Raw genomic sequence first — 12,866 nt, 5'->3', positions numbered from 1 at the left:
GCGAATTGCTCGTAGAACGATTTTACGCTCTTCAGGGGAAAGCATGTTGGTCGTCTTCGTAAATCTAGCAAATATCACTAAACACAACAAAAACATAATATTAAACAACATTACTGAAATCATCAAGCAAACGTGAGAGAACAGCAACAAGTGTATCATTACTTATCAATGATCAAACAAAAATGGAATATCAAATTATTTTACTGAAATCAACATTATCCAATACATAATCAAACATGAGACAACCGCAACAAGTGTATCATTACTTATCAATGATCAAACAAAAACGGAATATCAAACAATATTACTGAACTCAACATCATGCAATACATTATCGAATGTGAGACAACCGCAACAAGTGCATCATTACTTATCAAGTGTATACATGTTGTACTCCTCATCTACACACCTACCGTGACAGAGAGAGAGAGAGAGAGAGAGAGAGAGAGAGTTGTGAAGTGTATTATGAGAGAGAGAGAGGGAGGGGGAGGAAGAGAGAGAGGTGTGACAGATAGAGAGAGAGAAGACATTAGATGACATTTTTAATAGTTTTGTGAGTTCCTAAAGAGAGGAAAATAATGTTTTGTATTCCTAAAGCACTCCTCATCTACACACCTATCGTGACAGAGAGACAGATAGAGCGAGAGAGAGAGTTGTGAAGTGTATCATGAGAGAGAGAGAGAGAGAGAGAGAGAGAGAGAGAGAATCGTGAAGTGTATCATGAGAGAGAGAGAGAGAGAGAGAGAGAGGGGAGGAAGAGAGAGAGTTGTGATAGATAGAGAGAAGAAACATTAGATGACATTTTCAATATTTTTGTGAGTTCCTAAAGAGAGGAAAATAATGTACTATTTTATTTTTAAGTAAATAGAGGGAGAAAAAAGAATTTATTAGGGATCATGTATATTTTAAGAGAAAAAAAAAGAAATCCTCATCTACACATCTATCGTGTTGTGAAGTGTATCATGAGAGAGAGAGAGAGAGAGAGAGAGAGAGAGAGAGAGAGAGAGAGAGAGAGAGAGAGTTGTGAAGTGTATCATGAGAGAGAGAGAGGGGGGGGCAAGAAGAGAGAGAGAGATATTCATTTTTTCGAGTTACGATATTATGAAATTAAACGTAAAGACAATATGATGTAAACTTTGATCCATGAAATACTCATGCTGCGTTACCAACCAAGTATCGCATGGATCATTTACAATAAAAATAATACAAGTCAAATCAAGCAAATTTACGACATTTTTTCGACCGCGTTAACGATCACATGCCGTAATATGCAAGCAAATTTATGACATTTTTTCGACCGCGTTAACGATCAAATGCCGCAATATGCAAAAAACAATATATGCACTAGAGGACGACACCAACTTGCCGCGTTAACGACAAAATGCCGCCCGATTCTATGGGAATACGAATAGGATACGGACATACACTGGCCGCGTTACCAACCATATGCCCGCATTTGACAAAGAGAAGGAAAGGGAAGGTGACATCGCCATAACGATACTATGCTTGCTACGTTATCGACTAGTACTGCTACGGCGTGCCATACTTACCATAGGACACAGACCAGCCGCGTTACCGACTAAGTGCCCCAGGGTAAGCACCATTCCGAAGAATGGCCTTACACACACACCCCTCGTGTGGTGGACCACCCACATCCTACCGCACATTGCGACAATGGGCGGCTGCCCGCACGAACACACACCCACAACTCTCATTACCTGTGTATACTGTCAGCAATGAACTCCCAAAGGGCCCCCCGGGCCCATATATATAGAAAATTGTAGCCCGCCGGGCAAGATGACGACCCCGGTGGGACCCGTCGGGTTTTTAATTTTCCTGGCGCGCGGGACCATCGGGTATTGCAAAATCCCGGCTGGATTTTAGCCGATTATCAGGGAACCTCCCACCGGCTTTTTTGGGAACATGTTAACGTGTTAACATGTTAATAACATGTTAACACATGTTATTAACAAAAAAAAATTTGTGATCACGTGAATATAAAATCATTGGTGGGGCCACTGACCTACTATTATGTGAAGATGGTAACATGAGAACATGTGAATAGCTTATTCCCATGTGTAGCCAAGCTTTTAAGGGGTTCCCAAATGGCAAGTGACCTATTATTTTGTGAACGGTAACATGAGAACATGTGAATAACTTGTTCACATGTGTTATTATCACAAAAAATCTTGTGATCACGTGAATATTAAATCCCTGGTTGGTATAATTGTTCTCACTATTGCAAATGGTGGAACAATCACACTTTCAGATATATTATACGTACCCAGGATCAAGAAGAACTTGTTATCTGTCTTTGCCATTACTAAGGCTGGCTTAGTGGTTTAGTTTGTGAATGACAGATGTATTGTTCATGATCATAGTGATGTCAATACAATTGTTGCTTCTAGTGCTTTATCTCATGGCCTTTATAGACTAGATGTATATGAAAGACAAAGGCATGTTATATGTATAGTTTTAGCACAGGCCAAAGGTGATGCTGAGCTATGGCATGCACACTTTGGTCTCTTGAACTTTGGTAGTTTGCTGTGTTTGCATAAACATGACATGGTGTCTAAGCTGCCACATCTTGAAGCCCCTATCAAACATGTTTGTGAGAGATTAGAAAAATGCAACACGCATCATTTTCAAAAGATGGTTTCGTTAGAGCTATCCAAAAATTGTAGCTTATACACAATGATGTATGTGATCCTATGTGACACTATCTATTGGGGGATACCTCTATTTTGTGACATTCATTGTGATAATTATTCCATACATACTTGGGTATATGCATTGAAATAGAAGTCATAGGTTTTTATGTACTTCAAGCACTTTGCTACTATGGTTGAAAATGCTTCTACATGTAAGATTGATACCCTGCATACTAATCGAGAGGGGGGGAGTATATGTCTAAGGAGTTTCATGCATACATGGTTGGTTAGGGGATAAAACACCAATTTACTAGGCCCTGTACACCTCAACAAAATGGTGTACTTTAACGCAAAAATAGGTCTCTCATGGAGATGGCACATTGTATGGTAAAAAATCAGAAGTTACCTCATGGTTTCTAGCTATGCAACGTATGTTTTGAACAGGTGTCCTATAAAGGCTTTGCATATGATTATGCCTTTTGAAGCTTGGAATGGTAGAAATCTCTCTATGGATCACTTACGCTGAGGGTGATTTTCTTGAAAGGTGGCCTCTATCACCTCCCAAAAGAAACACACTCACAAAGACAAAAAAGAAGAGAGCTCTTGATCCTAAACCAACTCAATGGAAGAACAAAAAAGAAAGCATCCATGTCATAAATACACAACCCATTAATGGAAACTGAGACTTGAAACATATGGAATAGACCAAAGATTACTTATTAGTTCTCAAAGTACATGCAGAGATAGAGAGAGTGGCTTAATCACACATGGATTTCACACACCTAGGGTGATGTTGGCAAGAGCAACATGATGCGGTGAGCATAGAGAGGAAAACCAAAGACTTTGGTGAAGGTATGGGTGATGGGGAAGGAAGAGGCTAGCATGAGCTTAAGGACTAAGAGAAAACTTATCCTTGATGGTGATAGATGGCCCCTTTTATAGGTGGAAGTGGTGTGAAAATGGTTCGATGAAGAGGTTGTAATTGGACCAAGTCTCAACTGCTGCTAGGTCTAAGATGGTGGAGAAAAATTCAAAAGATTGATAACAATTTTCTTTTAGGCAAAGATTTTCAAAGGCTATTTTAAATAGGTTTGGGGTGAAATCATTACAAAGGCTATTTTAAATAGGTTTGGGGTGAAATCATTACAAAGTGGTGAATGTAATTGAAGATTATTCTATTCATCATTTTGTTGAAAGTAGTCAGAGCATACTAATTCTACATCAGCCTCCATCTTGCTGATACCTCATCAACTTTGAACCTGTCTCTATGTCAACATATCAGAAGACCTGATGTCTACACGTTAGCATCTGACCTCTACTGATTCCATGTCTACTTTCATCCTACTGCCTCCCCATTCAACCATGCACGTGTAGACCTGATGTCTACACGTTAGCATCTGACCTCTACTGATTCCATGTCTACTTTCATCCTACTGCCTCCCCATTCAACCATGCACCTATTGATTTAACAACCTGATTAAGAGAATGAGTGAGGAAGAGGTTTGGGTGAATTGTCCAAAATTTTTGGAGTCCACTATTTTGGCTGTAACTAATTCTGTGTAGCTCGGATTGAGGAGCTTCCAAAACCAAAATTGAGGTTCGCCGCATGCTCTATAAATTTGAATTTTGGTTTCATACATAGTATCAACCGAAAAGTCTCATCCCCAAATTTTGAGTGGAAGATAGTCAAAATTTGAATTTAAAAATGTATACCCTGAAAAAAGTCCTTTTGGTGGGTCTCCCATGTCTCCAAGACTTTTTTTGCCAAGCCATCTTGGGAAGAAAAAGTGTACATATATGTATATAATATCAAATGGATAATGCTCACCTCCTCTCCTTTGGTGATGTAAGACTTGTGCACATGTGGAAAATTCCAATAAATGCCAAGTCTTTGGGCCCTCTTTGTGGATTATAATACCATCCCAATTCAAAATAATTTAAGCCATTATTCCCACCCTTTTTGACTTGGATTCCCAAACCTATTCTACTAGGCTTATTACCTCACCTTATATGGTAAAATCTTTTTAAAAAATCCCACGTCTTACATATGACCAAGATATATATATAAGAAAATTATAATATGAATTTTTACATTTGGAATAGGCTATAGTTTGTAAATGTGAACAATGCTCATATAATTAAATAAATGCAAGATAGGGTCCAAGAAATGGTGAAGAAGAATTGCCTTGGATAAATCCTCAAAATGACAAGGTGCTCCCTTGAAGATGATGAAAATGCGGTAGTGGTTTGAAATATATTATGATAGGTTGTGCATCTACTCTCAAGCCCTTTTAAAAAAAATAAAAAAGTGAATGGATAATGTAAATGAACTAGTGCATGTAATGTGTGAGGTTTTTTAACATTTTTTAAGAAGTGATTTCTAGGGAAGGTGCTAAGCAGTGATCTAGAGGGTGTGCAAGAATGTGATTGTTTTGGAAAAAGTGCAAACTAGTGTGTGAAAGGGTGAATTTATAAATATGTGGATACAAATAGTGGTTTCAAATAAATATGGCTCATATTTAGCCCTACCCCTTCATTGGAGGTATTCATACCTCTAATGGTGAACTGAAAAGGTAGGCAAATGAGGCAGTATACTCTCCTGGATCAAATGTGTTGAATTGATCCTCTTTCTTGTCATCTAGATTTTCCTCTTACTGTTGCTGAATTAGAGAGGCTTCCAAAATGATGGCTCTACCCTCTAGAAATATGGCTTCAACCGCCAGCCATTCACTCTAGTTTTGTGTACTTTTCCAAATAGATCTTGCAATCTGTAACTACCATTGGTAAATTTCTGCTAGATAATGAAAGGACCCTCCCATATTTGGAGAAATTTGGTGTCATACCTGTTATCCAATCTCTTATCATACCTGAGGATGAGCATTCCCTTCTCCAAGCCTTTCTCTTTGAGTGCTTTATTAAACTTATCCCACTTCTTGGTGGCCTGCTGAATGTAGAAACTCATAGCTTCATCTCTATCAAACTCAAGCCTTTGTAGATCCAGTAACCGCTCCTCAAACCTCTCATGTGGCCCAACTTAGCTTTTCACCGAGACCCTAAGGCTTGGTATCTCCACTTCCAGAGGTAACAAGGCCTCTTGACCATAAACCAAATGGAAGGGCGAGAAATTGGTGGCTGCTTTGAATGAGGTTCTGTAAGCCCATAGGATTGTAGTCAAGTGCTTGTCCCAATCCTTAGGTCGGCTCTCCACCTGTTTAGTGATTATTTTGCATAGAACTCCATTGACTTTTTCTACTAATCCATTGCATTGAGGGTAATAAGGGCTAGAATACATGTGTTTGATCTTCAACCTATCCAAAAGCTCCTGGAGAACATCTGCCCTGAACCTTGGTCCATGATCTGACACCAACTCCAAGGGTGTCCCAAACCTACAAAAATATTGTCAAACACAAACTTGCCCACTTCTTTAGTTGTAATCCTCCTAGTGCTGGTTGCTTTTGCCCACCTGGTCATATAATCCACAGTGACAATAATGTAAACTTTTCCTGACTAGGTCCTTGGGAGGGGACCTATGGCATCAATTCCCCATTTTTCAAATGGGCCATAGGAGAATATGGGATTCCTTGGTTCATAAGTGAGTCTCTTATCTCCTGTAAGTTGGAACTTACAAGTCTTGCACCAGTGTTGGACATCCTTGTGTAAACTAGGCCAAGGGTATCCTGTCAAGAGGATCTTTCTGCTAGTAATTTCTTGTACCCAATCTCTCAATTTTTGGACAACAAGCTTTGATTCTGTCTTCAATTCAATATGATGCTCAATTACCTCTACCACCCCAATGATTTGAGAGTAATCAGAAATGAAAAGATTAGGATACCTCTTGAGCATGTCAAGGTAGCTTTCTTGTTCTTCTACCAAATCTGCTGCCAGCATTTGCCTCAGCCTCCCCTCTATCCCTGTATCTATTTGGTGTGATGTTCTTAGCTCCTCGTTGGCTTCCCTGTTTTGAAATACTAGGACCATAACATCAAACGAGATTTTATCCTCAGTGCTTGATGTTTCTTCCTTAGTCTCTGTGGTGGAGTACTCACTACTCTCTTCATCTACAATGGTTTCATATCTCAAATCAATTTCCTTACCTTTGTTCCAATCATATGTGACCTTATTGCTAGAGGACCCCTTCAACCCTTCTAGATTTAAGGCAAGCATTCATGTTTCCCATTTTTTATCTACATTCATGGCACATAAGCCATGGCCTCCCTAAAATGATTGGATAGCCCTCCCCTTTGCTAGAGATAATATACATATCACCTTCCACTTCAATTATGGAGAAAACTGTGATTCTTACACCCTTAATGACTCCCAAACATTTTATGCTAGAGTTGTTGGGCCAAGGTTACTTTAAAGCGAGAATATTGAGACCACATACTAAATGTCAAGCTTGGTGTTACACAAAAAGATAAGGTATCCAACATCTTCTTAATACAAGCCAACATCAATAGGGTCACTTGTATCTTCAAGGCTTAGTCACAAATTTGGCCCCATAGGTATAGCCCCAAAGGTTTACATTCTTCAAGATTGAATCTCTTCAACAATTCATCTATGTATTTTCTCTACAACATAATAATTCCATCATTATACTGCCAAAACTCAATGCCCAAATAATAGTACAACGATGTAAGATTTGACATCTTAAAAGGCTTCTCTAAGCTGAAATATGATCATCATTAGGACCTCTAAGTAGCATGTCATCAACGTATAACACGATGATCGATAAAACATCCTTAGTCCTCTTAATATAGAGGGTACTATCAGTTGGGCTATTACAAAACCCCGTACAACCAAGTATGCATGTATCTTTTTGTACCATGCTATGGGATCTTGCTGAAGACCATATAAAGGTTTCTTCAATCTGCATACTTTTGATTCTTGGATTTTCAGAACAAATCCATGAGGCTAAGATACATAGCTCACCCCTTTTTCACATCATCACTCCAAGGGCGATTTATAGCCATATTTGGTAGTGATGTGTGTGAACACACTAGTGTTGAGAGATGTAATCGTGGTGTTGTGTGTATGTGGGAAAGCACCCTAGAGGTGCAAGATATTGTGTGTATGTGTGTATGTGGGAAAGCACCCTAGAGGTGCAAGATATTGTGGTGAGATATGAATGCCACATGTAATATTGCATGGTGTGTGAGAGTTGACCAAAAGAAGTGGAAAAGGAGTTGCCACATAGATGATGATGTGTAAAGTGGGATAAGGCTAGAGAGCCTATATCATTGTATGGTTCATTGTGATATGCAATACAAGGGAATAGTGTTGAGTGTGCAATCTCCCTCTCTCTCTCTAGTCATGGAGTTTTTAGTGTGGTTTAATCCACCTTAATCTTATGCTTAATCTATGTCCTTCACCATGTGATCAATCCCATTTCTAGAATCTTAACAGTAAGCTCACAAGATGATAAAGCTCACAAATTTGCAAGCTAGTACGCTCAGAATTTTGTAAACTGCTAAGCTAGCAAGCCCACAATTTTGTAAGTTAATAAGCTCACAACCCAATAATCTTCCAAGTGTGTAAGATAAATCCACAAATGATAACTTAAGGGTATTTTAAATAATGAATCTAGCTTAATGAAGTACACACGTTGTTAGCTGCCAAGGAAAGGACGCCCAAACCTCTATAGCTAACCCCAACAACCCGTTGATCATGTCAAGCACTCAAACACCAACCAAATAACCCAGAACAACACATCTGGCATTGGCCACTAATAGCAACCCAACAAAAACACCAACAGTTTCAAAGGAATAGAATGTTGGTGCCATTAGATCCTAAGTGGGATCCTATTTTAGAAATACCCTTAACAAGGGTCCACTTTTGCACCTTGCATTGTATAGTAAGGATAATAGAGAAGTTGGTGTTTGAGTACGTGTGTTTTGCCTACAAGATGCAACCTGCTTCAGATGCTAATGCAACATGCAAGAAGGTAGAACAAGTCTTGTCTAATTTTGGATTGCACACCGGGGCCAAGTAGAAATAAAAAAGGACGAGAAAATTTTAGGAAAGAGTGGAAATTTGCCATGCAAACCATGTTTTGGGGGAGCAAAGGCTAGGAAATTCTTATCTCCACCACAAGATGAAGATGGTAAGTTGGTTGTAAAACAACCAGAGAAGTACGAAGCATGGAAAAAACTACACATGGCTGTCCCTGATCGAAGCAATGGGGGACAGACGTAGATAGCAAGACAAATGTGTGGATTGCACTTGATAAATTGGCACCACTTTTACAAAAGATGACATTCAATTCTGATGATATCAATGCATTTAAAGAGGCGGTTGTAAACTTTCATAACTCAATGGTAGAGGCATGGACTTCAAATTGCATTACACACTATATGGTCAGAGTGGTCTCCATTTCATTTTTACAATTAAATTGTGAATGTAATATTTTGAGTTTAATTGTGGATCCTATGTTTTTGGATGCAGCACATACTTGAGGCTCATGGTCCATACTTTGCTGAACAAGGAAGTTTGGTGATATGGTCCACAACACAAGGCATGGAGTGATCTCATTGGGGCAAGCTCGATGCAGATTCCAAAAAGCAATGGCACATGGAGGTGGAATCAATGATTCCAATCCTATGAGGCAGTTACTCCAATGCTGGTATAGGAGAATAGAGATAAGACATGATTGAGGACAAATTAATAAAGTCCAAATCCAATGATACAGAAGCTGTTTGTAGGGCAATATATGAAGTGAGGAAAGCAAGATATGAAAATAGCATGGCCAAAGAACATCATGCAGAATGGTTGACAACCCAAGAGAGAGTCAGGCAAATGAAAATATCAATAGAATTGTAATTATGAAATAACATTTTTTGTTTATGAGAGTATTGAAGCAATCCAATGTTTTGAAGAAATAGGTGTTTGCTAAAGTCAGCATGGATCACTTTTTCAAAATAAGTGTTTGCTAAAGTCAATATGGATAACTTTTTGATAGTGTTGATATGCATACTTGTGTGTGAGAGTACTCATATGCATACTTGTGTGTGAATAGTTGTGTTATTTTTAAACTTGACTAAACTATTACCTATAAGTGCTTATAAGTGGTGAGACATTTACATTTTATAGTCTTCTAGCTTTCAAGCCATGGCATGCACCAAGCAAAGCACTAAGAGGAACCCTACTAAACACAGCCCCAGGTCACCCCAGGTCAATATACCAACAGAGACTGATAGTGAGGGCACTCAATCTAACAATCCAGGAGGCACTACTACAGGTACAACGCATCCACATTTGCCACATCACAAGAAGCGTAGATGGAGACCAGGCATTGCTGCTCTTCGAGAAATAAGGAAGTATCAGAAAAGTACAAACTTAATCATACAGAGGGTGCCACTTTCAAGATTGGTGAGAGAGATACTATAAGATCTCCAGCGAATGTCTCATAATAGGTTCTATGCAAGACTTAGTTCTACAATCAACAATGTATAGCGATGGTCAACCCAAGCGTTGCTAGATCTTCAAGAAGCATTCGATGGACCTCATGCATGATGGTCAGTTGGCAGCTATTCATGATGCAAAGAGCATCACTCTTATGGACAGGGAATTGAGACTTGTACGAAGGATTCGTAATAATGCTGATGCCTTCAGTTTGAATATGGATAATATGATTTGAGTAAATCATATGATGCATTGTAAACCTGTGTTTCAATTTACTTGTAATCTATGAGAAGTGTTTTTAATACAAGTACAATTTGATGTTTCTTTCTCAATATCTTCGGTGTTATTATCTTTTTCTCTCATATAGTTTTTCAAGTTTATCGAAAGCATTATTTTTTTGTTCACAAGCCTCATATGGATTTAGGGTTTTTCACACATGTATGCAAGAAAGACTATAAGTGTATAAAATTTCAATGAATTTAGAAGTTTTGAAAATTTTATCTTTACTAAATAAAAAAACTACTCTAAAAATTAGATTACTTTAAACATGGAATGAAGTTCTAGAAACCCTAGGGAATTAGTGAGATGTTGCATCAGAGGGGCTCTTATAAAAAAGGAAATTATTAAATATAATAAAAAAATATTAAAAAATTTAAGAGTTATTTATTTTCATTCTATAAAAGTATAAATATAAGTTATATTTTCAAGTTATAAATATGAGTTTAGAGTCTTTCGTTTTCATTCTATTCTTGTTTTATCTTCTTCAAGAACATGGCTCGCACGAAGTAGACTGCCAAGAGGGTTGATCTCATGAAGGTCAGGCCCCCACCACCGCCACACATCGCAAATGTTGGTGGAGACCCAGCACCGTCGCTCTTTAGAAAATCAGAAAGTATCAAAAGACGGCAGACCTTCTGATACTTTCCCCAGGAGGCCTTTTCATCACCTCGTTAGGGAGATTATGGATGATTTGAACGCGAGCCGGCTATCTCGATGGCATCATCGGGTCGACAATAGTGAGGCTCCCACATGATGGACAGCAGTAGCTTTGGAAGCTCTTCAAGAGGCTGTTGAAGCTTTTTTGGTGGACATATATGGTGACACAGTGTACACAGTCGTCTATGCCAAGAGAGTCACCATCACTGAGACAAAGATATGCAGCTAGTTCTACGCATGTGGAAGTGGAGGGAAGATTATGGTAGTTTAGGGTTTAGGATAATCTCATGTATATTTCACAATGTAATCTCATGTAATCATGATGTAAATGCTTGGCTTAATGAAAATATTTATTTTTTATCCTTAACAAGTGTCTACTTGTATTGTGATTTCAATTTCAAATTAATGATTAAATATTATTTGTTGATTGCACGAATACAACAAAACTTTAAAAATATATTTTTATTAATATGGAAACTGTTACATCATGACATAGAAGCAAGTAAAAAAATCCTAAACTCTGCACCTCTTAGAACTAGGCTCAGTAGAGTCAGTAGGAGGTTTAAGCGAAGGAATTACAAACAAAATTTTCTTCGAGCTTGAGCTGGATAGTATGAAGATCAATCTTCCCAGTGGCAAGGCCTAGGCCAACTAGTGAATGAATCTTCCCTCCACGCTGAGCTTCGAACAAGTATAGGAGCTTGCAGTGCTTCACAAGCACCACCTTCTCTAAGCTTGATTTCACAGGCATAGGCTTGAATGTAGCACCCTTTGTTAAAGCCTTGATCTTCTTAGAGAGACTTGTCCATCAGGGGAGCATACTTTGTGAAAGACAATAATGTATCTTGGAAGATTTTGCCAATGTACTCCTTCAAAGCTGCATCCTGGACTCTTCCTCCGCCGCCCCTTATTCCACCAGCTCTAGATGCAAACTCATCGACATATACAATTTCCTAAAGAAAATATTTGCATGCAAAAATAAAATATCAAAAATTATTCCAATATACAATTGCATGAAAAATAAATATTTTCAAATGAGATGAAATTGTCGGTGCGACCTCACGGGCCTAGGGACCCCACACATGTAATCTGGGAAGCATCAGGGCCCTCCAGGCATGCCAGCCAAGGGCTGGCGAGGATGGCCCCGAATCTACATGTAATCTGGGAAGCATCAAGGACCTCCAGGCATGCCAGCCGAAGGCTGGCGAGGATGGCCCCGAATCTGCATATTACATGTGTGGGGTCCCCATGCCCCTGAGGCTCTTGAGTCATCATGTTTCCCGTCCGATGCATCTAAGTCTGCCCCAAGGATCGCTCTATCACCATGTACAGGGTCAGAGAGGTCAATGCGTGGTCGAGGTCCAAAGAGCTCCTCCTGCAGCCTCTCAAATTTTGCATCTGAGATATCATATTCAGGAGCAGATTCTACAACACTTCTTTGGATGTGGATGATTACAGAGACATAAAAGGTGGCAGTAGAGCTCTTCCTCCCTCAAATCCAAGACCTCAAGGACATCCTACATGAGAAAGTACTCAACACCATCTATAGTGATGGCGCTCAATGATGAAAGTTTTGCATTCTCAATAGGATGGGGGCTGCCTCTTGGTGGATAGTCGACAAGTCCAGAGATAAGCTACGTGCCTCCTCTTCTTGCTTGTCCAGGACTGTCTCCTCTCTGGCTCCTTCTCTTTATAGGTGAGAAGAGGCACCACTGGCTCCTCATCATTCTCCTCTTCAAATCAGAGCATAATATATAAATAGCAAAGGCAATATCCCGCTCGATGAGATCAATCGGGTTTTGCCTCCTCAAAAGTGAGGGGCACAGAGGTAGATCGGAAGGGGGGGGAACATGTGCAAGTGCTCTTTGCACAACCTTTCTA

This window comes from Cibotium barometz, chromosome 51, assembly GCF_041138505.1.
Source record: "Cibotium barometz isolate CiBa-2024 chromosome 51, ASM4113850v1, whole genome shotgun sequence".
Taxonomy (NCBI): domain Eukaryota; kingdom Viridiplantae; phylum Streptophyta; class Polypodiopsida; order Cyatheales; family Cibotiaceae; genus Cibotium; species Cibotium barometz.
The sequence above is the reverse complement of the archived record's forward strand: the minus strand, read 5'-3'. Positions refer to the sequence as shown.